This window comes from Dermacentor silvarum, chromosome 11 (genome assembly GCF_013339745.2).
Source record: "Dermacentor silvarum isolate Dsil-2018 chromosome 11, BIME_Dsil_1.4, whole genome shotgun sequence".
NCBI classification, from domain to species: Eukaryota; Metazoa; Arthropoda; class Arachnida; order Ixodida; family Ixodidae; genus Dermacentor; species Dermacentor silvarum.
This window is the reverse complement of record NC_051164.1, coordinates 80,134,063-80,160,396: the sequence shown is the minus strand read 5'-3', so window position 1 is coordinate 80,160,396 and position 26,334 is coordinate 80,134,063. Positions and strand designations below refer to the sequence as shown.

Sequence of the window (26,334 nt, the reverse complement as noted above, 5' to 3'; positions counted from 1 at the left end):
TCAGTGAATCATCGGCGTTCTTGGCATTGTCATATTAGTAGCCTCAATTGTAGCATGTATAACAGGGCTGTGACATTGCACGACAGTAAAGGACGTACTTTATGCGCCGTTCTCAAAAGTTATGCATGTATACTCTTCGGGGAGCATGGAATTTTCAGCCATGCTTTTTTTGTGTTATACGCACTCCGCATATATATATATATATATATATATATATATATGTGTGTGTGTGTGTGTGTGTGTGTGTGTGTGTGTGTGTGGTGTGTGTGTGTGTGTGTGTGTGTGTGTGTGTGTGTGTGTGTGTGTGTGTGTGTACATACACACAACTTCTTTAAAAATTATTCTAATGCCGTCAGCTCGGCTTCCTATGTTGCTTGTTTGTTTTTAGGGGGGGGGGGGGGGGGTTATACTGCGAAAACATTGGTGTAGGCGTGTTTGTTAATGGCCTGGCCTGGCGTGTTATTCATCGCCACAGACAATAATGAAGGTCGCGATACAAGCGGCCCATTGTATTCGAAGTTCCTATTTGACCGATGAGTCACTTTGATTTGTCACATAATGACCTGTTCCTATAATTTAGCCTCCCAATCTTAAGTGTTATTTTGATCTGTTCTTTTAGACGAATGTCTCTCTAATTACTATGTGCCAGTGCACTTTCAAAGTTTCAAAATGTATTGCTTCAATTGTTTATTACTTTAATACTTTTGTGCTTCCTGTATGTTTACAAACTTTGGACATTCTTATATAGGCTTTCGTAACACGTATCGCATCGTTTACTTGTGACGCCATCGCATCTGCAACTGCCTTCCTGCTAAGTTATCGCAAACACGAAAGGAGACTGGCTGTTTTGTAAACAGATGAATAAGAATATGGAGAAGTCAACGTCAGTCGAAGATAGTGCAGTAGTATTTTAGCATAGCGTTACCGTTTTGCCTTTATCGGTATCCCTACCAACCAACTGCGCATTCTCGGCAGGCGGTAAATGCTAAGATATATTGTATAATATATCAAGCCATCCCTTTGGGGCAGGGGCAGCAAGAAATAAATTTAATAAATGGATAGATATGGAGGGGTATAGGCGTCAGGGAAACCGATCTAGAGTTGGCCGGGCTGACTTGGCAAAATTTCGAGCGTGTTTACACGTCCGACATCTCTCTTTCTCACTCGCTTTCCTGTTTACCCCCGATATTTTTTTTCTCCGCTGCTGTGAACACCGATATAAAGGGTTCAGCATCTGAGGCTCGCTTGGCGAAAATTCGGGCCCTTTTTGTGTTACAGAACGCGTTTCTTGCCCTATATACTTCGTGCGCGACCTGTAGGCCTAACGCTGAAAAATTTTCGATCGAACTGAACCTCCCTCTCCCCAATCATTTTCGTTCTTGCTGTCGGGGAGCCGGGAAGTCGAGCGTTCGCGAAGGTTCGGTGACCGGACGCCATTCAGCACGCATAAAGCCTTCCTTGCTTCACCGGCAGGTGCTGATTTATTTGCTTCCCTGAATTTTTTCTTTCTTTCTTTCTTTCTTTCTTTCTTTCTTTCTTTCTTTCTTTCTTTCTTTCTTTCTTTCTTTCTTTCTTTGAGCCAGGTCTTTTAAGCGAAAACGCTCCCGGGCCGTAACTCTGTAAATCCGATTGGCCTCGAAACGTGTTGCTGAAATGCTGATTGATGCTGATTGATTTCGTGTGGTATTGGAAATGTTGGAAGTATTTGTCGCCAGCTTTTCCGCGGCATCTGAATGTCGTATTTATTTATTTATTTATTTATTTATTTATTATTTATTTATTTATTTATTTATTTATTTATTTATTTATTTATTTATTTTACCCCCAGTGGCTTTCCCATTGCAGAAGGGATAGACGCTGTAGGGGTAGGGGGGGGGGGGGGGCGAGATGATTAATTTTGACCACCCGGGGCTCTTTTACACCCAAGCCATGGTACGCAAGCGTTTATTGTATTTTTTTTTTTGCATCCCCCCCCCCCCCCCTCGCCATCGGAATGAGTCCGCATGTGGTTGGGAATCCTACCCGCGACCTCGTGCTCTGAGCAGCGCGAAGGGGACGTATATCACGAAGTGAACATCGGTAATAAAACAGCTTGGAATGATCAATATAACAAAAAAAAATGACACAACATTGGGCTGGTGGGAACGACGTATACGTGAGGTACGAGAAACGAGGACATTTAAGGGGAAAAACAAACAAACAAACGAAGCCGAGCATTTTATTAGCGCTGACACACTCTAGAATCAATCACAAGTCTATAGTGTCACGCGGGCGTGCTCTCCATTGGCCCCGTAGTATACGCATAGCAGCATCAACGAAACGTCGCACAAAGACAAAGAAACGACGAAAAAACGAGCAACCGAATATAAAGTTCAACGACCGGACACGTTTGTTTTGCTCCGCAAGTGCCTCCTCTTTCACCTCATGTATTTCGCTGCGCGCACAGAGCTCGCCGGAAAGCGAGGATTTAAAACGCTCACACATTTTTTTATTTTTTTTAACCGTATATCGGGCCTTCCTTTAGGCTTTCGTTTCCTTCGTATGGCGTCCCTTCTCCCCTGCATCATGTTAGGAGAGAACGCGAACCTATGTAGTTTTTCGATCGAATGTTCGCGAAAGTTCCCTGGCAAGCGCGCCAACTGCAACGGCACGGCGAGAGGCAGAGGGTAGTGGGAGAGGGTATCGACCCCTCTCTCTCTCACCTTCTCGCTGCACCGCCATCATCCTCTCTCTGGCCGTCTGTGGAAAGTTCGCGCGTTCTCGAACCTTCCTCGCCGTCTCGCCAGTCCCGCTTACACCGGCGTGCACTTATGTACTACACAAAGCGGCGTCGCCGTAAGGTCCCGACAACATTTTCGTAAGGGTGTGCGAATATTCGAAACTTTCGAATAACGAATCGAATATCGTCCGATTCGATCAAGGCCTTCGAATCGGATTGTCGTTATTCGTAAACGAGATTTTTTTTTTTTAGTATAACATTTCAAATCGTCAGCTTTCCGCGGCCAAAAACTTAATATTGGGGGCAAAATTGCGATAAAGTTCACCCCAGTGGTAACAGCTTTATAGTAGACAAGAAAACGATAAGTCACGTCTTGGATGGAGCGCGCAATATAAATTGCTGGTAAAGCCAGACTTTTCCGGTTAAACCACTCTCATTCGACGAGATGGCGAGTCGGACATAGTCGGTTGGTCTTCATGATAGACAGATGTCCAAGTGCACCTGCGTACACACAAAAGAGAACTATCAATCGCACTCACTGAGGAGTCCAGAGTATGCGAACCAAATGGCTTATTTGTTCCTATATCGTGGATCGTTCGTGCTTCTAATAAACGCTGCTTCATAATGTGCAGTGTAATGACAGAAACTTCCGAACGTTTTCAATATGCAGCAATGCGAACTTAATTTTAAAAAATTGAGTAGTGAAAACGGCTCTTTAAAGGCGCTCTCTCTCTTGTAAGCCGTTAGGGCGGGTCGCTGTCGCGCAGCCAGACGTGACGTATACGCGTGTATTTCTTTTGAAAAGTTCACGCTGCGACCTGACACAAGGAACGGGGCTTGAAGAGCATGAATCTTTGCAAGCTGGGGTATGATCTTATTTATCACGGTTCGGGAAAGCGAACCGTTCGCTTGTCCTCGCGTGATTGGTCCGAATCGTGCTTTCGTCACCAAAAGCGCCCTTCTGACCAGTCGCGCGCGAGGCGCGAGCGAAAGGTTCCCTTTCCGAAGCGTGATTAATTCACGCCCCTGAGCGATTCTCGAAAGAGACTTTGTAGTTGAGACGGAGATAGAAGAGCGTTTGCGCCGAGTTGTTATTGCCGCGCGGTACTCGTTATGACGAATACTCCGAGGAGAGGTGCCCGGTCGTGTGTGGAAGTTGCTGCTGCACTTAACTTCGGAGAGAAAAACTGCGTGTGCGCTGCTTTTGAAGCGGTCACTATTTGCGTCGATTGAATCGAATTCAAAAAAAAAAAAAAAAAAAAAACTGAGTTACTGCGTTAAACGCGTATGAGGTGGACGTGCAACACGGAGTTTCTGACGGAAGGCATTCACGTTCGAACAGGCGGCAGTGAGAGAAAGAAAAAAAAAAAGTTGCCTATCAGTTACATCTCTTGCAGAAATGAGGTATCTATTCAGCGTATACACTCCGGTTTCCAAACCTGCTCCGAGGAATCTAAAGCATTTTATAAAATTTCACTGGCGTCGCATTTAGCGGCAGCACGCGTGACTCCGCGTATATCGATCGCAACTGGCTGTTCGCGCCTGCTAGGTTTTTTTTTTTTTTCTTTTCCCGAGAGTTTCACTCGAAATGTGAGCGTACAAGCGGCCGCATTTCACATCTAGCAGGTGTGTGTGTGTGTGTGTGTGTGTGTGTGTGTGTGTGTGTGTGTGGTGTGTGTGTGTGTGTGTGTGTGTGTGTGTGTGTGTGTGTGTGTGTGTGTGTGTGTGTGTGTGTGTGTGTGTGTGTGTGTGTGTGTGTGTGTGTGTGTGTGTGTAATCTAGGCGACATTCCCGGCAGAAAGGGGGCTTGACATGCGAAGGCATCCTTGAGCTGAAATCTAATTGGTGCCCACTTGAAGCCCTATACATGGGCGGTATCCCTTGAGGGTAGCCCTTGAGGGAGCACGGCTCAGCGCCAAATCAGTGCACCGAAGCGTGACCTCAATTGTTTCACGCTTCCCACTTTTCTGTCACAACTTTACTCAAACTGTATGTATATCCTTGTGGTCAACAGTATTCGAACATGTCCAATGTCGCTGGCGCAATCGCTCTTACAAGGGAACTTGTAAGCATGGATGCATCCCTTGTTCGACCAACTCATCACTTCATAATCCTGTATACGTGTATACCTCTCTGTTGCTTGAAAACCCTGTAGCCTTGCCTACGTGCAGTGTACTCATTTACTACTTCGGCTATCGGACCGACCGGTTGGATGAGCGGCAAAATACATTTTCTTTTGTTTTCTCGTTTTCTTCTTCTTTTTTTTCTGCTTCATCTCCGTATATGATATGGCGCCTGAAGCGATATGCGGGGTGAAATGAACCCGCTTATCGCGGCCTCCGTCGCTATGCGCCGCTCTTGCGTAACACGCGATGTAGGTTCTAGCGACGTTGACCCTCGTTGACATTTCATAGTTCTTTAACATATACACAAAATTTCATTACCTAGACCACCCCCCCCCCCCCCCCACCCAAAAAAAAAAAAAAAAAAGATGGTGCGGCGTTGCCGGTGTATGCATGGGCATGCCGAGAAGTGGGGCTTTCAGATTTGGCATCGCGCCAGTGTTTAAAAAAAAAAATAAAAAATACAGAAAAAAAAGTATGGGGTTTTGCGTACCAAAACCACGATCTGATTACGAGGCATGCCGTAGTGATGGGACTCCGAAGTAATTTGGAACACCTGGGGTTCTTTAACGTTCACCTAAATCTAAGTACACGGGTGTTCTCGCATTTCGCCCACACCAAAATGCGGCGGCCGTGGCCGGGATTCGAACCCGCGACCTCGTGCCTATATCTATGCACCGAACACTTCGGGGTTGCTTATATATAGTACTGCGCGTTCTTCGCGTTTGTACTTTCCCGAGGAGTTTATAGTATAGATCTGACCTCCGCTCCTCCGCCAAGCTCTCTTCACCGTCGCAGCCTTCTGACTGACGTCGACTTGGCAATGGTCAAAACGACGACACTCGAGAAAGGGACATCAGTCCGATTTGGGGGAGGGGGGGGGGGGGGGGTGGCGCTATATAGCCGTGTCGCATTCGAAATTCGCGTAATGCGAGCAGCTTTCTCGAACGCAGCCAGCGCCGCCGTCTGTGGTCCACGTGTCCTATTAATAGAACTTTCGCTGTTTACGCGTCGCCTTGTCCTTTTGTCCCGCGCGAAAGGCACCGCTTATTCCACCCACCTCTCCGATGGCACTCGAAAGCGATCAAGCAAAAAAAAAAAAAAAAAAAAAAAAAGTGTAGCCCTGCTCCTCCTCCTACACCACCTCTCTCCTTCTCTGTCTGTTTTCCGTGGCCCAGAGGCGTGCGCGCATGTGTGTGTGTGTGTTCTCGAGCGTGCGTGCGCAGATAACGTCGTCTCCCTGTCCACACCCCTGTCGCGCGCCATGCGGGACCGCCTTGCTTAGTCGCGCGGTGTCCTTATATACATGTATACATACGCGAACTGCTTCGTGTTCCCTTGCGGGCTTGTGGCATTATGTATGCCCGCGCGTACGTATGCAAAGACTGTATAAACTATATATGTGCCTCGCTGATACGAGTGGCGGTTTTCACCTATAGCTGCTGCTGCTGCTTGTTCGCGAGAAAGCGTGTGAGAGATGGAGAGTGAGGCGAACCGGCTGAAACCGGCGGGGGCCGTCGACCCAGGCGACGACGACGTGTTAATTTGCATGTCGTACGTTGCGTCGCCGGCGCTGGTGCTCACGCCTCCTCCGGGTTCGACTTGCTTCCCGTCGTATCTATAGATAGATAGATAGATAGATAGATAGATAGATAGATAGATAGATAGATAGATAGATAGATAGATAGATAGATAGATAGATAGATAGATAGATAGATAGATAGACGGACGACGGACGGATGATGGAGATGCTGAGTGACCTATATGAGATGCTGCCGCGCAGTTGGTTTGGAATTGTATTTCGGCTTCTCTGGATTCTTTTCCGGCTTGTTTATTGCGACGGCGGTAGGTGCCCCGTGATCCCTGTTTCGGAAACACTTATTCCACTGTCTCTGTATAGCTTCCTTTGTTGTTTGTGTCTTTGCGGTGCACATGCTTTCGACCGTCTTTTTTCACACCCTTACGCGCCTCCGCTGCGTACGTTATACTGTATACTTGCAAAACGGGGGCTTATTATACACGCCCTTCGAGGCTGTAAATAACGGGCGTTTTGTTTCGCACTTCCGCCCCCGGCGTTTGGAAGCAGCTAGCGGGCCCCCCCGTTGGCCTCGGCACCGCCGTCGCTTGGATCTCGAGCGTGCTCGGGAAGACGACCAGCGCGCCGTGGCCTCACCGCTGTACGGAGGCCGGCGTTCATTGCCGTTGACCTTCGTGTGCGGATCTCTGAGGTCACCAGTGGTCGCCGCGACTCTCGTATCTCGCTCGCTGATAAAGTGCGCATGCGAGCGGGCATTTCTCCTCCCCCCCCCCTTCTTTTTTTTCGGCATTTGGGGTGCGTCCTTTCACCGGTGTGCCCCTCACTCACTCTCTCATCCTCCTCGCGTGTTTTTTGCAACGAGGGAAAACCTTCGCGAACGATATTGTCGGTTTCGCGCGAGAACCGACGGATGTGTACCGTGATTTTCTGGGAACTATATAGCTATGCAGTCGAACATCGATATAACGAAGTTGTGTTTGCAGCGAAAAACTTCGTTACTTCGACGGAACTATAAGATCGGGAAATAAAGATAGTTCGTTACAACGCGGATTTCGTTAAATCGAGGTTCGTTATATCGAGATTTCACTGTACCTGTATATGTCGAAGCGGTGTGTGGTTCTGCTCGTATTTAGGAGTAATAAAATAAGCAGCGGGAAAAAAAAGTTGCTTGGAGCGTATGATGTTGTATTCTCGTCATGAACAGCAGATTACCGATATCGTTGAACAGTGCGCAATCTGACCTCATTCTGTCAGCGTTAACTTACGGGGCTGAGACTTTGAGGGTGACGATGAAGCTAGAGAAGGACCGCGCACCGAGCGATGAAACGGGAAAATATGGGTGTCACGTTACGATACAAGAGCACAGTGGCGCCAATTAGACAGGGATTAGAGGGTGTAGCTGATGTCCTAGTTTATAACAAGGTGAAATTGGAGCGGCTCATATGCAATGCGTAGTGGAAATTTCCCGTTTTCTGTTGATAGTAACGGAACGCGCGCCGTCAACACTGTCGAGGATGGCAGAAAATTTAGGTGGTGCGATGAGACGAGAAAAACCTGCAGGCACGTACGATGGAGCAAGACAGTGTGTAATGGGTGACGTCCACAACATGGCGCCTATGACGTGTTTCCGGCTCCTGCGATTGCTCTCGGCGCACGGAGCCGGCGAGAGCATAACCTTCGAGATCTGTTCCTGTTACTCGATCGGGTAGAAGCCGCTTCACTAGGGCGCGTGGATTTGCACACGGCCTATACTAGAGATCGCTGAAGGAGAGGTCTTCGTCCTGCAGTGGACGAAGACTATAGGACTTGGCGTTAGCCAAGTTCTATAGGCTAACGCTTATATGACTTGGTCACGTGGTGTGGGAGCGTGGAGCGCCGAACTTTTGGAGTCGGAGTGGTGCTCTTTTTTTTTTTTTTTTTTCCTGAGAACAGGTGGTCGCTTACTGGTTATAGGTCACCGGGGAGTGCACCTCTTAAGTTCGGGAAAATGCGGCAGTATGCGTAGCGAGCATCCTTCGTTTCAGCGAGACGGCGGAAAGTACACTATAGCGGAGAGGGGGTGAAAAGGAGGGGAGGGGAGTGCATGTCCTTCCGCGCTGCATGCAGCTTTGATAACGCTGCCGCTAACATGGAGTGCGTGCTCTGCAAGCGTATTCGTATGCATTGCTGCGTGCATGCGACTCTCTCCGTCTTGACGCGCACTGTCTGTGAAGTCCCGAGCTTGCGTAGCAAATTTCCTGACTGCATGCGCAAGAACGAGAACTGGCTTGGCTTTCTATACACTTTTTTTTTTTTTTTTTTTTTGGGGGGGGGGGGGGGGCTTCTTCGAACCGCGATAAATGCGTGCTAATCCCGTGGTTTTCTTGCGTTCGCTCTCCTCCGCTGTGGTGATCTCATCGCGAAAAGTATAGACGAGGACAGAAATTATGTGCCACGTGACACGGCGCTCTTGCCATGGAATTCGCCAATGTCTGTACTTCTCTCTCTCTCTCTCTCTCTATATATATATATATATATATAATATACGTTCCCGCGCTGCAATTTCAGCATAAACACGTACCAACTCGCACGTTTTGTAATTCATCTCTCCTTTGCTGTTCGCTTTTGTTCATCTCAGTGCGCTGCTGGCTTTCACGAACCCGTTTACCGAAAAGCTGTCTATATTGTTAGCGAGTGTCTCCTGATGCATACATATATCTAGTTTCATGGAAGCTGAAAATGTCAGCTCTTCTGTGTCTTCCTGAGACTCTTTGTGCATTATGTAATTTATATTGCACATCGACTTCGATCAGGTTTTTTTTTTCGAAATTCGAAACAATTACGTAAAATATATTCATCTCTTATACGAAGCCAGATGCACGAAACTGTATGGAAGTGGTTTATGTAACACTATTTCAGCGAACGGTTCGAGAAAATTGACACCGATTTTATCTAGACGGCTGTGTCGCCGCAAACGAGGACATGCAAACCGTTTGGGAGTGCGTTTCCAATACCGCGACACGGCACGAAAATCCAGTACATATATCATGAACATCCAATCCACCACGCGATGTTAACGTCGTCACACCGCGTGTCCCAGGCAATTTAAATAACGAGGTGCAATATACAATTATAAGACCTAGGGTGTTCGGTTGTCAGCGTTCTGACAACCGAACACCGTGCGTTGCGTGTCACGAGGCTGTTCTTGTGTTCTTATAAAGCCACAGGACCTCTATGAAGAAGTCTTGCTGAACATGTGTGTGAGCATGCGAGCCTACATATCTTTGTCTCCAATTGCTCTTCATCTTTTCTTCAACTGCTTCTCTACCGCAAGCCCATGGTAAGAAAGAACGGACCAGAATTAAGCATCTTTAAGGCAGGACCAGCGCGGCGAAACCATTGTCCGTCCCACGACGCGCGCATTGTTTACAGTGGTTATAGAAAAACACGCGCGCGCGAGCGAATCGCGCTATACACGGTCTAAAAATGGCCTCGTTCGCATTGTTCCGGGCGAACCGTCGCCTCGGCCGCGCGGTTCCTTTTCTCGCGGTGCAATTAAATCCACGCGTCGACGGGACGGAGGAGCGAGGCGTGCATGAAAACAAAAGGAGAGAGGCTCTCTGTCTCTACGTATTAGCCAGTCGTCGACGACCAAGAGCTCTTCACCGCGTCTCACTTCATCCTCTACCCTTGTCTCTCACTCTCTACACTTGAGCGCCTCAGCCTGACATCGTGTGGGTTTCTTTCTAGCAGGCAGAGCTTCGCAGCACGTCCCTTTTAGCCCTCTCCGAGGGCGCATGCGCACATGCGCAGCGGATCATGTGCATCGCGCGTGCATACTATGTGCATACTTGACGAAAGAGGCGAGAGGTGTTGGAGAGGTCCTCTTCCCCTTCGTCCTTTGCATCCTCCTCGATAGTGTTTCTGCTCTCTTCTGTCCTTCCGTCTCTTGTCATCTGTTTATCTTTTTTTTTTTTTTTTTTTTTTTTTTTTTTGTAGTGTGTGTGCGCGCGCAATTGAGAGAGAGAGAGAAGAGGAGAGAGAGAAAAGGTGTCAAGGACGCCTTCTCCGCGCGCTTGCTGCTCCTGCGAGGCGCCTCGTGGCCATCGCCCCGCGCAACGCCGCCGGAGGGATGCTCCGTCCGAGTCGGTTTGCCGGCGCAAATAGAGGATACGCGAAATTCCCAGGCTTTCGCACGCAGCTAACTCGGCCGCGTTCCAGCCAGTAAGCCCTGTTAAACCTCCCGAGACGCGCGTTTCCGAAGCTTGGGATGGTGCGAGGGGAAGAGTAGGCAGCAGGGAATGGTGCCAGCACAGCCCGCATGTTGGCACCTTGAATTAACGATTCTTTCTAACCCGAGGTCCGCCGTCGTGGTTAGGTCAGACTAGGTGCTTGTGGGAAAGCCTGCTTTACGGTATTTCGCCGCATCCATCCGCATATTGCTTTCTTCAAGCGTACGTTTGGAAGCTACTTAAATAGCGCCTAAAACATGCAGCGTCGAAGTATTCATTTTTGCGGCGGCGCTCTGCCTCATCTGTGCTGTTCACTCGTCGCCCGGATGATTTTTTTTTTTTTTTTTAGAACGCGGCCTCTGAGATCTGGCGACGTGCAATGAGCCTCCGCGCGTGTTTTCCGATCTCTGAGGTCGCGTTCGAACGATTTCCAGAAGCCGGAAAGTAGAGGCACAGCAGGTGAAACCTTGCATTTAGCCAGTAGACCCAATGTAGAGGCTAGCGAAGCCATTAAAGGTAACATTAAAGTAATATTTAAGGCTCATTTAGCTTCGTCATGCCTTATGATAATAAGTTGCGATGCATAACAGCGACACAGTTTGGACCACGTAGTGGTTTGTACCCGTAGCCATATCGGGCAGCTAGCAACGGGCACAAGTTTGCAACGTAAACACGGAAGCAAAATAAACTTTGTTGTAAAGTTCGGGTCTTCTTCCGCGTGACGCATGGAAGAATACATCGCGTGTTCGGGAAAACAACGATTCAAAACATCCGGTCACTGACTGAAACGAGAAGGAATTTTGAGTAAAACATCGGTGACCGAGTCGATGTTGTTTCCTGTCCGGGCTCTTTCGCACGCTTACATGCAATCTTATCAGTTGCCCTTCCCTTTCATCAGATAAGCAACGTCATTCCCACGCCGAGACGAAGGTAAAAATGTTTACATTCTGTGTTTACGCACTAATTCAGATCGTTCAGCTGTAAGCCTGTGTCACGTGTATCTGGCTGTGCTGTTGCTCTTTTCATCTTTGTTTCTGATACCGTTGCATGATACCGATAAGGCAATTCGCGCAGGTTCCGCGCGTGATAATTGATCCGCCGTTGTTGATCCGATAGAAGTTCCTCCCGCGACCGTCTGCCCACTAAAAATAATAATAATAATAATAATAATAATAATAATAATAATAATAATAATAATACAATAAAAATTCTTCGCACTTTTGACCGCTTCCTGAGAACAGATATAAATGTCCCATAAGCATGCAGGGGCTCCCATGCCGTTATTTGTACCACGTCGACGGGTTTTCCGGGGCCTGTACCTTGCACGTTAGTGTCCCGTTAAATTTGAATACAGTAGCTCCTCCCAGGCGTTGAACTTGTCCCTTCTTGATATCTCTTGCGTATCGTACGTTTCGTGGCCACTCCTCGCCAAAGCGAAGGTCCCTGCTTGGTGTCACGACGGTCCCTGCTGTGTGGTGAACCAAGTGAAACTAACCCGCTTTCGCTTGCGAATGTCTGAAGTTGTAGACTAACCGAGGGGGGGGGGGGGGGGGGGGGGGGCTGTGTCGAAGGTATACATCCACAGAGTAGTCAAGCGGTGCAGAAGGCAATATCATTTTTCATTTCTTTGCGTGTACGCGGGTATATTTGTCTGGGACACGACGTTACACATATATCTGCTCTCTTGTCAGCCCTGCCGGTGACGGCGCAACAAGGGGTTCGAATTCGACGGGAAGCTCTCCCGCCTGCAAATCTTTTTCGTCGCGTTCGCTTCCGCTATCGCTTAGGAAACCGGCGCGTGCTGAAGGCGATAAACGCAGATAGATGCATAATCGTTTTGAACCATCGCCCGCACAGGCTTTTTCATACTCGGTGGTCGCAGGGCTCTGCTTTTTCTACTCGACAGGCATTCCCGGGCGCCTCATTGATCGATAAGGATATGGCGCAGCATTGAATGTCATCGGATCACTTCTGGCGACAAGTATGCGAAACGAATTTCGAAGTACGCGGCCGTTTTCACTTGTATCCGGGAATCGAGCGATCGGAATCTGGTTCTCAGCCGCAGTGGTATACAGTGGTCCTCTGCATTCATATCGACTGGATTCTCTAATGGGGTCGCTCATTCGTTATAGCGGATCCTGCTGCGTAGTGGCTTCGTTGTGTATGCATCCCACCGTGGCAGATGTGTGAGCGGACGGGCGTGCCCCTCGTGGAGCCGTACCGTACCTTATATATAAGTGAACCTCGCCCTCTTCTCCACTCTCTCGCAGGTTCTCGGAACCCCGCGAGAATATCTTTGTCGTCCGTATCGCTTGTGATCCGATAGCGGGGAGGCGGCGAGCTGCTTCCCCCCCCCCCCCCCCCCACACACACACACACACGTACACACATTTAGTGATGCTTGGAAGGCGAGGCTCTGGGCTAAGCCTGCCTCCCGAAAGAGAAAAAAACGAAAAAGTGAAAGGATTGGTTTATTCGACAACTCGAATGGCTCTCACTGCATGCTGCAGAATTCCTTTCTCTATGGCTGCAGCGCGGTCACAATGTTTACTTCGCTACTTCGCGTTCACTTCGACTGGCGCGGCCTCTCAACTGTCTGTCCGAGCCAAGAGGCGAGAGCCAACGGAGAGAAGCGAAAAGGCCAGAGAACGGCTTCGCGAGATAGAAAACTGGTTCGCGCGCTTGTCACTTCTTCCGCGGCGGGCAGGCAGGCAGGTGACTGGCGCCGGTCTCCGCTTGGCTGGGCTCGGCTGCGGCCCGGTGCTTCAGAAAAAGTGGAAGGGGGTTGAGGGGGTGATGAAGGGGAAGGGGGATACGAAAAGCCTTGGCGAGCGCACCGCAGCAAGTGTTTCGCTGCCGATGCATGGTGGTGGACTACGCGTACGACGGCGAGAGGGGAGGGGGCGTGTGTGCGACTCGGACGTGGTATAATCTTACCGCGTAGCCGTTGACACACATTGCGTTTCCTCTCCACAACATCCGCTTGCCGTTGCGCTTTCCTGGTGGGTGTGTGCGCGCGGTGTTGTCGACAGTGGCGTGCTTGTGACGTGTCCGTGTGGTTTCGTATTGGCCGTATTATTTCGTATTATTCGTATTGGCCGCGCCTATTGCGGGTTTGGTACGTGGGCGCCTGGATGGGACGCATGTCAGGTGGTGTCTCTCGGACGGCCGAACGCATTGTCGGTTCTTTCTTTCGCGGTTTTTTTGTTTCTAAGTGGGCTCGTGCTTGGCGGGCGTTAATCGGCTTTCGGAAGACGGCGCTATACGGAAGGGGTCGAGCGCATTTTTTTAACGCGATAGCGTTAAGGGCCCCGTGTCGCAGTAAATCCGGCGTCGGCGTAAGTGCCGGCGTCGTTGGCGGAAATAATCCTGCCGAACCACACCATCCCGTACTATAGTGCCTAGAATATACGTAAGTATATTCTAAGCACTATACCCGTACCAACCCAACCGGGCAGGCCCTCCACGTGGCGCTAGGCGTTAGTGAACAGAAATTGAATTTCTCAAAGTAAAATCCGTCAGAAAAATCGTAAAGTACGACTTAACCACAACCTATATACAGACGTGACAGCGTGGGACTGTAATTTGAATATACGAGAACGAAAGCCTGATAAGCAGCCAGGGATCTTTGAATGCTATCGCGTTCCGCTGTAGCTTAAGCGTCCTCGATTTATTTTATTTTTTTCACCCTCTGTTCGCCCGGCGTCCTGCCGCGGAGGCAGGACGCCGAGCGAAAGCGATACAATGCAATGAAGGCAGATACGGAAAATCGGGTAAACCAATCGCGCAGCGGCTGTACTTGTGGATTCTGCGATGTTTGTCTCTATAGCTATCGTACGAGCGGTTGGAAAATCAAGTCGTCAAGGGAGTCATGATGGCGGTGAAAGTATACGCGTGACGCGCGCGGGCTGATTCGCTGTTTATATACGACGCGGGAAACGGGACTTTGTGTATAAGCTCCGTGCTCGGTCGAGCGTCGAACTTGACACCCTACCTCAAGTTTTCTTTTTTTTTTTTTTTTGTATCGAATTATCCTCGTAAGTTTCATGGTGCAAAAAGACTTCAGACAAACAAATGCGCTTCTCTACCTGTTCATTGTTTCACTTTATCGGTGATTCGAAGCCAAGAACGAATGTGTGGCAACTGGAATAAATTTCATTGCTTTTCTAAAGCGATGGAGCTCACCGATGGGCGACAGAATATACTCAACCTTTGCGCGGCCGTTAAGTTTCGGCGACGCGTGGCGTAAGAATCCACGGAGCGTAAACGATGGTAAACGACGCGGGACCACTGAACTGTCAACCTCGTTGTCAACCTTCACTTTTAAAAGTGAGGCCGCGCTGTTTTTTTTTTTTTTTTTTTTTTCCTTTACCCAGCATGGTCATGCGCGTCTTTAACTTTGGTAAACGCAATTTCGCATATTTTTAAACCCCCTTTGGCCTCTCTAAGCACCTCCTGTCGTTGTCGTCTCTTCTTGTGGCAGGAAAAAAAAAAAAAAAAAAACGCTGCCTGCAGGCTCTATGCGTATTGTTTCATCGTCGGTGATTAGGTTTGCCCCCCCCTTGACACCTCTCCGCTTTTCCTAATCTTTTTTTCTTAAACTTCGTACCACTATCCGTTCAGCGTTTCTTCTCAGACGTGCATCCACCAAGGACGCACGCCTTTTAAGTGTGACTCGAGGCGCCGTGATCGACTTCGTGGGGGGAAGAAAAAAATAAAAAATAAAAGGGTGGTCGCGTAAATGAGAGAAACGGCACACAAACATACACACACACACACACACACACGCGGGTCGTTATCCCCCCCCCCCCCCCCCCCCACCTCACGTAAGCACGTAAGCGGTCGATGAATAATGCGTTTGCCCGGAGGCCCCGACCTCGCAGGACGACGAAGCAGCGTCTGACCGTCCCATGCTTCCCGGGTGTTGGTAAACAGCTGCCCTTACATTTCCTCTCTCTCCGCCGAGGCCCCTATGCGTGCCTATCTGGATATCAGAAAGAAAGAACAAAAAAAAAAAGAAGAAAAGGGAGAAAAACGTTGACAAAACGGCTCCTTGCCTCATCCCCGCGTCTCTAATACGCGCTCACTCTCTCCCTCTTTTTCTATTCCCTCCATTTCCCTTACCCCCAATGTAGGGTAGCAAACCGAACGTTCGTCTGGTTTACCTCCCTGCCTTTCCTCCCTTTGCTATCTCTCTCTCTCTAATACGCTGCCGCGTACGTATGCGCCTGTTTACACCACCATTTTGCTTCCAATGGTTCAAGGCTGCTGCTTCCGAGGCGAGCGCTGTGATGTTTTGCCCCGCAGATATAGATACTGCCTTGGCAACAGGCAGCCGGTATATACTATGCAGTGCGCGGCATTTGCAGATGTTGGCGTCTGTTGCTGTGTGATCGAACCATGGTGCTAAAAGGCCAGTGGCAGAGCGCGCTCAAAATGTATGCAATCGTCGACGGTATATCCCGATCGATGAAGTTGTGAAAGTTCCGTCGCCTGGTTTATTCCTCTTATTTTTTTTTTCCTCTCTCTTCTAAGGTGCACCAGTGCTACCCCACCAGCAGGTAGCAGGAAAGTGGTTAACCCGGAGGCAACACCACTTTTGGGGGGGAGGCCGGTGAGCTGAGTGGGGGCGCGACTGGTCGCTCGAGGCACTTTGCGTGTATTCGCGGGCTTCTTTCACGCTCTGGAAAACACTTTTATGTAGCACGTACTGGAGCAACAGAAAGCTGTATCGGGAGTTTTTCATGTCAATTTTCTCATTGATACTTTGATAATTGGGACTGTGCTTCTCGAGTTGGATAATTAATTACAATTAGCTAATTAAATCTCAGTAACGAAAAAATTACGGACGGCTACTCCGCTGTACTGGAAACAATACGCACTAGGTTTGCTTCGCGTAACGCCGTTCTTCTTTTTTTTTTAAATCGCGCTGCGTGATAGCTGGGACACCCTGTATATATAGTAGCCAGGAATTCGCTTTGTACACAACCTGGCGATTCTTGCTTCCCCGGTAGCGACTATACGGTCGTATAAGTGTGTCGTCTTTGTTATACGGCGACAAGAACGCAGTTATGTCGTGCTCATGACAGAAGCATTCGGCCGCACTTCGGGAAATTCTCCCGCGTCGTTTTCCAAACTGCGATGCGTTATATAGGCGGGCATGCAGTAAGTAGAACGTTCGTAGAACGAAACGCGCTCGTAACGCGAGTTCTGTTGGACACGAGCCTTTACATAGCTTTTACCAGCGCTGCACGGTATTAAAACGTGAGGCTGCAGGTGGCATCGGCGTTCAGGGCACGTACGCTAACGCGCTTTACAGCCGCGCTGTACGAAAAGTGAAAAAGGAGAGAAAGAAAAGGATAAGTGAAAAAGGGGAGAGAGAGTTAGAAAGAGAAATGAGATCGTGAAGAAGGCGAGTGGGAAAATTAACAAGCAGCAGTGCCCGAGGTATGTGGTGCACGTTGGTTCGGGAGAACCCCGTCCTTGAAGCTTGATCGAAAAAAAAAAAAATAGGTTTTTTGAGAACAGGTGTATGACGTCGATGCGTGTTTTTCCAATGAGCCCATGCTGCCAAGCTTCTTCCCGGCCGCTCGATCGTCTCGCTCGGCGAGACTGTATCGGCGATGATGACGATTGCACTGGAAATCGCGACGTGTCTTTGACGTTCGTTTCCTCCAGAGGCGCCTGTGTATTGCATACATTTTATATACTTACGTATGAAACGTCTAAAATGAACCTGAGAAGTCCAATGGCCACGTCATGAAATGCTGGCACTTCGCACCGTATGCGTGTGACTGCTGTTTGCGCTTGTGAATTGTTCGTTCTGAATCGCTGACTGGGGGAAGAACTACGATGGCGTCTGATAACCGCTCATTGGCCTCGGAGGAAGGTCGGGGGTGTGTGACATTCGCAGATGACGCGATCGGTCCTTGTATTTATTTTTCTGGCGCTGGTACATCTTTTTCTGGGGATACACTTTCTTAAGCCGTTCCTTTCTCGTATATCTGTGATAAGCAGGGGGGGGGGGGGGGATATAAAATGAAGAAAAACAATGCTTAGCGGCCCGCGAGGACATACGGTTTGCATGAGTTACATTTCGGCCTCCTCCTGTCACCTTAATTGTCTGCCAACTGTTCAGGAAGACATTGGAGGCGTTCGCTCGTACGTAGTGCGAATAGTGGCCGGGGGATAGAATATATTGATTGTTCGGGCAATGAAGTCTTTCGGAGTTAAGAGTGCATGGAGCGAACGTGATATGGCTCGTAAATATTGTGTTCGATTTATGCCGCCTTCGCCTGTCCGGATTATCCGCTCGAGCTCCTCAGGGGCCGCCGGTTCAGATAGCAGCGGGATCGCTCGGAAGGGCGCTGTTTTCTGTGGTTCTCTTTCTTTATCGCCCGACCGAACAAAGAAGAGGGACTCGACGGCTATCAAGGGTGCCCCCCTATGGTTATATGCGCGCGATAAACCCGTCCTTTTCTCCTCGGATGTGTTGTCCTCACGTAGGCTGTATAGGCTCGCCTGATACGAAGGCGCGGTCGGCCATCACGTGACTGAAGAGATGAGAGGGTTCGGAGTATAGGGGGTAGTATATATATATATATGATGGGCGGCGAAGGTGGGCTCCTTGTAATTTCTTCCTGCCTGTTGATGGCGTGGGCGGCACACTTCACCGCCCCCTCCCCCATCAATTCTCTCTCTCTGTCAACTTGTCTTTCTTATCGTCCTCCTCTCGCAGGTGTTATCTCCTCGCGCTTTCGTCCTCCTCCATTCTTTTATCGCCCGCGGTGGTAGAGTGACGGCGCTTCTTTATACAAGTACCACGGCTATTGCGCGGCGCGTATCTGTTTACTGGCCCGCTTTTCCGAACCGCTCTCTCTCTTTCTCTCCCTCTAAAAACACACGCTTAGCCCTTCGTAGAAAAGGTGTTATTTGGTTGTGGCCATTGTTGCGCGGTGTTTGTCCCGGGCCCAGTGTGTTTGCGCGCGGCCGGGACCCGGAAAATTGCCGGGCCTGGTGGTGTTGCGCGTGTGTGCTACACCCCCCCCCCCCCCCCCCTATCTCTCTCTTGTGTGCCCCGGTAGGAACACCTCCGAGGTGAAGTGAGCGAGGGTAAGTGAAGTAGAGAGAGAGAGGGAGACGAGGTCGAGGGTCGGGTCGGTCGGTCGGTTCCTGTCGTGGCGTTTCGCCCCGTGGGCCGGGCAGGCCACCTCTATTTTCGGGACCGCGGGGGGCAGCCGTCGTCGGTGTTACCTCTTCCACCGCTCACTCTCCATTTCTCTCTCTCTCTCTCTCTCGCTTTCTGTTAGCTATTTATCGCGCATGCGCGCTATTGTGTCGACGGTTTGCTCTCCCCCTCCTCCCCCGAACGGATCGTACGATTCTTGTTTGTGCGCGTGCGCGTCTCAGCACGTGCACCCTGTCGTCTCTTGCGTGCCTCGCTCCGATTTCCGAAGCCCTTTCCCTCCACCCCTCTCTCCCTCACTCTGTTCCCTCCTCTCTGCTGTCGCTTTGTGTTCCATTGTCCAGTCGTGGAGTGTGGGGATAGCTTGAAGGGGAAAGGGAGGTCTTCGGCTGGCGTTGCCACGACACGGTTCTCCTCTTTCGGCGGTTTGGCTTATCATTATTATTATTTTTTTTGTGCTTTACATCGGAGTGGCTTGTCGGAGCGCTATCTCAAGTTTGTTATGCAAGCGCTAGAGTGTCCCGATGCAAAGGCTCGCGCGCAGATTGGAGGAACGCTGGCGCGAATCGCTCGATGAACTTAGAACGATAACTCTTTACCAACGTTGTTTGCATAGTAGACTATACGGCGTGCCTCGTAATCGTATCGTGGTTTTGTCGCGTCAAAATCCCAGAATTTTGGCTGTAGGTACGAGTGGCTTCCGATATGTATCCTATTCTTATCCCTGTCGTCGTCGAGTGATCCAATAATAGTTCTTGAGCGCGATCCAATAAAGTTCGAACGACACTTGCTGACCCTGCTCTGCTTTGGCCTCTGTAACAGCGCCGTCACTATATGAAGCCTACTTGCCGGCCGCAAAAAAAAAAAAGGGGGGGGGGGGCTCGGATTGACGTCACATTTCTCGGGGAGGGTCCTTTAAACAAAGTAATTCAATGGCTTTGAAAAGAAATATGTTTCACGGTTCCGGCTTACTTAAAGGTGTACCTAGTGCGTGCGTGATTGCACACGTCACGTCGCAGCCATCTCGCTGAGTGAAGGTGTGGCCTAGTGCGTGCACTAGCATGCTACAGTTCGGGTACTACGTTAAGTGCCCATATGTGGCGTTCAGGAGGTCGCCTTGGTGCCACACGTGTACTTCCCGTTGCCGCTCGTTACGTCTTGCAAGAAGTGTAGCCCTTATTGTGTAACTTCATGTATTACCAAATGCGCAGCAGGCTTTGGCCTTCTTGTGTTACAGGAGTGTAAAACCTGCCGAGCGAGTGAGTGAAATAAAGTTATTTCGGTCCAGAGAAGACGCAGGGGAGGCCCCGCGTCACCCGGCTGGTCCCACGTAGGAAACGCGAAGCCGAGCTTGACGGCCCGATCGCTTTTTTTTTTTTTTTTTGTCGTTCTTTTGTAGACTTAGTTTCTTAAAGCCTCGGTGTCGGCTATTCAAGCCACGTTTTCTATAGACTGACCACAGTCTTCTTTTCGTTCACTTTCCACGCGGCATAGTGTCGGAATGAAATTACGTACTAGCATATTGAGACCAGTTTCACGCAGATGCTGCAAATGACTCGACTTATAAAGTGTGTTTTCCTGAGCCCTCGTTCATATATAGGCGTCAGGTTGGTCACTTCTCAACTTCACACCTCCGAGTACTGTTTTTTTTTTTTTTTTTTTTTTTTCAAGGACTTTCTCAAGGCACGCCCAAATCAGCGATTATCCGCGCTGCAGACGCAAGGATGGAACACTTAAAAAAATTTTAAAGTTTGCCTGTGGCAAATAGCACAGTTATAGTTCATGAGCCGATCTACTCGAAGAGGCGGACATTACTTGCAAAAAGAAACGACATGCGTAATTGACTGATTGACAAGAATTCACTAATAAAGTTTTTATGAATTACCTTATGGCCCATATTGCAATTTACAAACTCTAGCCGTGGAGTTCGCAAGGCCGAACTTTGCGGAGAAATGCATTGGCGTTCCAGTTACTTAACAAAACGCCGTTTTGTGCATTGAAGCACAAAAGTACTAACTGGAACGCCAATGCGCATCTCTCCGCAAAGTTCGGGAATTAACATCTCTGAACTGGTGTAATCCTGAGAATTCGTTCCAAGTGGATCCGCCTTGCGAACTCCACGGCTAGAATTAGTAAATTGTAATGTGGACCATAATGTAATTAGTTACAAAACTCAATTAGTGAATGTTTGTTAATTCGTCGATTATGCATTTTTTTTTTGTAAGCAATGTCCGCCTCCTCGAGTAGACCGGCTCAACTAGAATTGTCCAATCTAGTCGCACAATTGCAGTCATTAGTGGCTAGAATGCAGTCAGTAATGGAGGCAAGTAATCGTGACTACGTGATCCACAGTGTAGATAAGAGTTTGCGTCGCTTGGAGTCACGGGACACACCTTGAGTCCTTTTCTGTTTCTTCTTCTTCTGACAGGCGTATGTAGCGTGAGTCAGGGCTCTCCCAATTCGGAGAACTGTTATTCCGAACTCGAGTGGCGCGTCCTACTTTTATCACCCCCCGTCGGAGAAGTTACGTTGCGCTGACCACACACCGTCTGGCGTTAACGTGGCTGATCTGTCTTTGTCACAGTCTTGAACGGCTGCACTCCTTCCAGGAGCGCTGACCAACATGTCTTTGCTTGTGGCGTTGCAATAGTCGCTCGTCTCTTTGTTCCACCTTTTCCTTTTTCGTTACATTGTAGTTTTCAAAAAAAAAAAAAAAAGAAAAGACGTGCACGTTCGCTTCGGCGATCAGCCTGCTCTGTGTTTCCATGCATATTGCAAATCTGGGCCAACGGAGGTCGCGATGTCATTCGAGTGTATGCCCTCTACAGCCAGGCCCGTTTTGTTACACATGCGGCGCAGACACAATAAGCCGCATCGATTTTTTTTTTCTTCATATTTGTCTCGCGTGTCACAATGAGTACATTTCCTCCTCCTTTTCAGATGTCTCTCGCGTTGTGTATATTCCTGGGGCAATCAACGTCACGTGCCTCTTTCTTTGCCTTTATGCGTCGAGCGCCCTTCTTTTATTCCAGCGATCGATCTCCCGGGCGCAAGAAGCCCCGTAGCGACCACGCGCTTTTGAGGTTGCGTAACAATCACGGGCGCGTGCTCCCCCGCCACATCTCGGCCCCGTTGGTCAACAGGGCCGTACACGTCATTCTTTTTTGCTGGTCTCTGGCGCTTTGCGTGACGTCACTTAGTCCGGGAAGTAGCGATGTTGGCAGCGTGGAGTGCCACGTATCACTACTGCCCACCCTTTTTTATTTTTATTTTTAATACGGAATGCGGGCAGCTGACGGGTCGCCACGCTTCGCATATAGCGAGCCAAATTTTGCAACGATCCATTTCATTTCTCCCCTCTTTTCGTCATTTTTCCATCGGCGAGTTCTAGCGAGAGTCTTAGAAACAGGCGAAAGGCAGGATGATTATAACCAGGAAAGAAAAGTCCGCTTGGCTACCGGTCTGTATGACCGCCTGTGACTAACTCAGCGATGAACGCTTGACTGTAGTAAAACTGTGCATGGTGTGAACTTCTCTCTTCCTTCTCCTCTTTCAATCCCCCTTCCCCAGTGCAGGGTAGCCTATACCGGGCTCAGCCTGTTTAACCTCCCTGCCTTTCCCTTATGACTTCTCTCTCTCTTTCCGGTTTGCTACCCTGTCCGAGAGGGGGGGGGGGATTGTATTTAAGGAGGTAGGAAGGGAGTATGAAGAGTAGCGAAACGGTCCATCCCGTTATATCGTATACGGGAAAGCGCATGTTTCGGTCCTGTAGGATGGAGTGTTGGTACAAAGCAGACTATACCGCATTATTACCTGTATTATTAACTAGCCATTAAAGTAAGTAACTAAAGCACAGTTTGGCACGAAGTAGTGAGCACTCGATCATCCTATCGACTTCCTTGTTTCCGTCCTACACTTCGTGCTTCTCTTCTCGTATTTATGAGGTTAACTACGCACTTTGTCCACTTCACAATACCCTCTGCGCGTGGCTAGGGGGATGTGCAAGGGAAAGAGATAGAAAGAAAACTGGAGTTTAGATCAGTCACACGCAATGTAGACAAAGCGGAACGTGTCCATCGGGCACTCAAGTTTGTCACTTTCGGGTACTGTATACACAAGGGCTCGTGTGGCTTTCTGGGCAACCAGCGTTTATTTAGTGTACATATATATAAAAAAAAAGTCTGGTACAACGTAAGAAGTCAGGAGAGGCCCCGCCCAAATGACCGAAGCGCAGCAGCTCATTGGCTCCGCGACTAAAGAAATAGTCCCGCTGACGCGACTCGGCTACCAGTTCGAAGCGCGGGCTGCCATGTTCTCTGTCGGCGGGGTCACCGTCCGTCCGGCTCATGACGTCAGTCTAGAGTGCGCGCCCATTGGTGGAGGCTCGTGTGAATCCGCATTTGGGGGGCAAAGGCCGCCGCCTTCTAAAGTAGTACCCCACTATAGATGTATAAACGTTGGGCTCGACGCGACGGATAAGAAAAGGGACGGGTAATTGGAATGGGTCGTTACAAAATACTGTCACGGTGCCGATACTAACGTCGGCTGTCACATGAAGTTATAGCTTTCTCCCGGTATACATATACGCTGAAAGGAAAATCAAGTGCCTATACTATATACGCGTCAATATCCGTAGAAGTCGTGCCCATTCTTCCTCCCCGCACAGGATATATAGCGCGTTGCATAATTAATGGGTTTAATTGTGCGCGTTGCACAAGGAATCAACAGCAGCAGCACGGATAGAGGACGCGTAATAATTTGCGCGCGAAATTATACGGCCACTTCTTGTGCGAATGCGCGCGAAAAGCGGCGCTGTAGCTGTCTCGTTCGAGGCCTGTAGGAGCCGAACTGCATCCAAGTCGTTCCAGCGCATACGAGGCCTCGTTCAAGGTGTTCATAAAGAGCCTTCATTCATGTATCCGATTTAGCGTATATAGTTTTTTTTTTTTTTTTTCAACTGTTCGGCGTTGAGTCGTCAGTGAGTTATATATTGTTACGGCCCTTACGGGGTGTGTAGAAGGCGTTTATTGCAGAGAGCCGTAGGGCAAGTTGGTGCCGATACTACACGTCGTCCTTCCTCGCTGCTCTCCTAATGCTGTTGCTGCTGATGCTGCCGCTCCAGTACCTTTGACGCACTGTAACAATATATATATATATATATATATATATATATATCGGGTAGAGAGAGAGAAATAGCGCATGCAAGTCCAGCAATGTATAGCTTCAGCGATACTGCGCATGCGCAATATATAACCCGTATACTCTGTTTTGGCTCGGCAGGATGGATCATCGTCATAATCGTATTGCATGTCCACTATATAGGACACAGCGATCTCCAATTACCGCCGTCTTGCATCAACTAATTATATACATCCTGTGCCTCAAAAATTCACTAACCTCGTCACATCACCTAACTGTTTTGCCCTCCTCTACGCGCCTCCCTCCACTTGGCACCGGTCCGGTTACTCTTAATAGATCACCGGTTATCTGTAGCGTTCCACGACCTGCCCCAGCTTCACCTGTTCCTCGTAATCTCATCTACCGTATCAATCAGCTGCACCCGGTCGCGGCCTATAATCTGTCCATGTTTATGTTCAGGACGAAGGCCTGTCTCACGTGCGCCAACTCTTGAGTTCGTTGCTTTATATAAGTATATGCCCTCCAGGTTCTAGAAACACGAGTGGACTCCTGCTCCTTTGCTTTAATCTGAACGAACCACGTAGAGTGAATGGGAAATTACACCAGTAACATTCTTCTCAACGTTGGCAAAAGCGCAGTGATAAGCATCAGCGAGATCGTAGTTTTCGGAGCGTATCTATACCCGTCTGCTGCCATCTCCTTGGTCCTGAGCTTGTTCCATATGACACTGCATCAAGGAGCACGATCCTTGCGGCATATGCTGCACCAAAACCTATCTCCGCGGCGTCTCTGTATTCTCGTGTACGTTCGAGTGTGTGCATAATGCTAACTTGTAATTGGCCGTGACTGAAGAGAAGAGCTGAAGTATCGTCGACGTTACCGGTACCCTATACGTGGTTGCTTAGTGGCTATGGTGTTGGGCTGCTTAGCACGAGGTCGCGGAATCAAATCCCGGACACGGCGGCCGCATTTCGATGGATATATAAGAACTTTAGTGGCCTATATGTATAAGAATCGTAATATAAGAACTTCAGTGCCGTATAAAATACAATCGAACCCACATATAAAGAATTATTTGTATGTGGAACAGCTGCAAAATCCCCTTGAAATTTTCTGTATAATATTTTGATTTTATATATCGAATACCTTTCAGATTCGATATGTGCGGGTTTGACATGCGGCAATTATCGCTTACAGGACGCCGACACCGGATTTTCTGCGACACGGGGCCCTTAACGCTGTCGCGTTAAAACATTTTAGTAACGGTCCCTATGAGCTGCTGCAATCTGATAGCATTAATTACGATCGATGCACCACCGCGTTGGATTGCACTTCCAGGTCATAATGAAATTAGTCCAACTTGCTGCGTTACCGCACTACTTCCCGAGATCCCTTGCGTCGACGCCAACAACGAAGGCCGGTAGTGCGCTGTAAATGCTATCTGCGTTAGCACTTTTCAAGTCCGTACGCAGTTTTATTATTTCGTACGTCGATAGTGCCGAACTTTTATGCAGTGAGCAATCTGTCCAGCTCAAACGTCATAAAGGGAGTGAGCTGTTTGTCCAGCGAGGGTCTGACCTGAATTCCACTATTACACGCCGAACACAACCAACCCTGCTGTTGCCTCGGCGGCCAACTGGCAGGCCGCGTTGTACCCAACTCGTCCCTCTTTGTCGAGAGAGGGGAAATTCCAGGAAACGGGCGTTGCCAAAACTCTCTGGTCTTGCGTGCGTGCGTGTGTGTGTGTGGCGGGCGGGGGGGCTGGCTGAGGCTCTTTCCACAGTCGCTACGGCTTTCTGTTCACTCGTCCCTTCGCCCTTTCTGCTGGCGCGCCGCGGGGCGGCAGAGGCTTCCGAAGCGCGCGGGTCAGCTGACTCTTGTCGAGTTGGCGACGGCGCGTCTAGTGGAAAAAAGAAAGAAAGATAAAAAGAAAGGAAGTGCGAGGGGTGCCAGAAAAAAATGTGTTCCACGCGGTCTCGACGTCGCTGCCGCCGTTGCGTCAGCGATGTCTCGTGCTCCCCCGAGCAAGGTGATACGGCTTCCCCCCCCCCCCCCCCCCCTTCCCGTCGATCCCTGTGAGATTGAAGGGCGGCTCTTTTGTTTTGACCATAGCGAGCCGCGGCGGCCATTTTAAAGCTACTCTAAACAGGATCGTCAAGTTATGCTGCATTGGCACGCACAGCCAAGTCCACCAGAAAGCAGGCGTACTGTCGAGAAACCTTTAATACTCTGGCGACTTCTCAAGGCCACCCGTTTTTGCTTCAGATTCGGTACTTTCAATGCAGAAGGCCACCGTAAGTGCACGGGCCCGAAACCGTGTCGACCGGCCTTCTGTATGTGGTGTCGACTTTTATGCGAGGACACAAAATGGAAACTCGCGCAGGAAACAGTTCCAAGTCCTGGGCTTAGTCCAAGCCTTA

At 49.3% G+C, this 26,334-nt stretch overlaps 1 protein-coding gene across 1 annotated transcript in view; it reads left to right on the top strand.

The window, feature by feature from the left end:
* Nucleotides 1-26,334, top strand: part of LOC119433771 (MAP kinase-interacting serine/threonine-protein kinase 1-like) — a 117,884-nt gene that overhangs the window by 80,061 nt on the left and 11,489 nt on the right.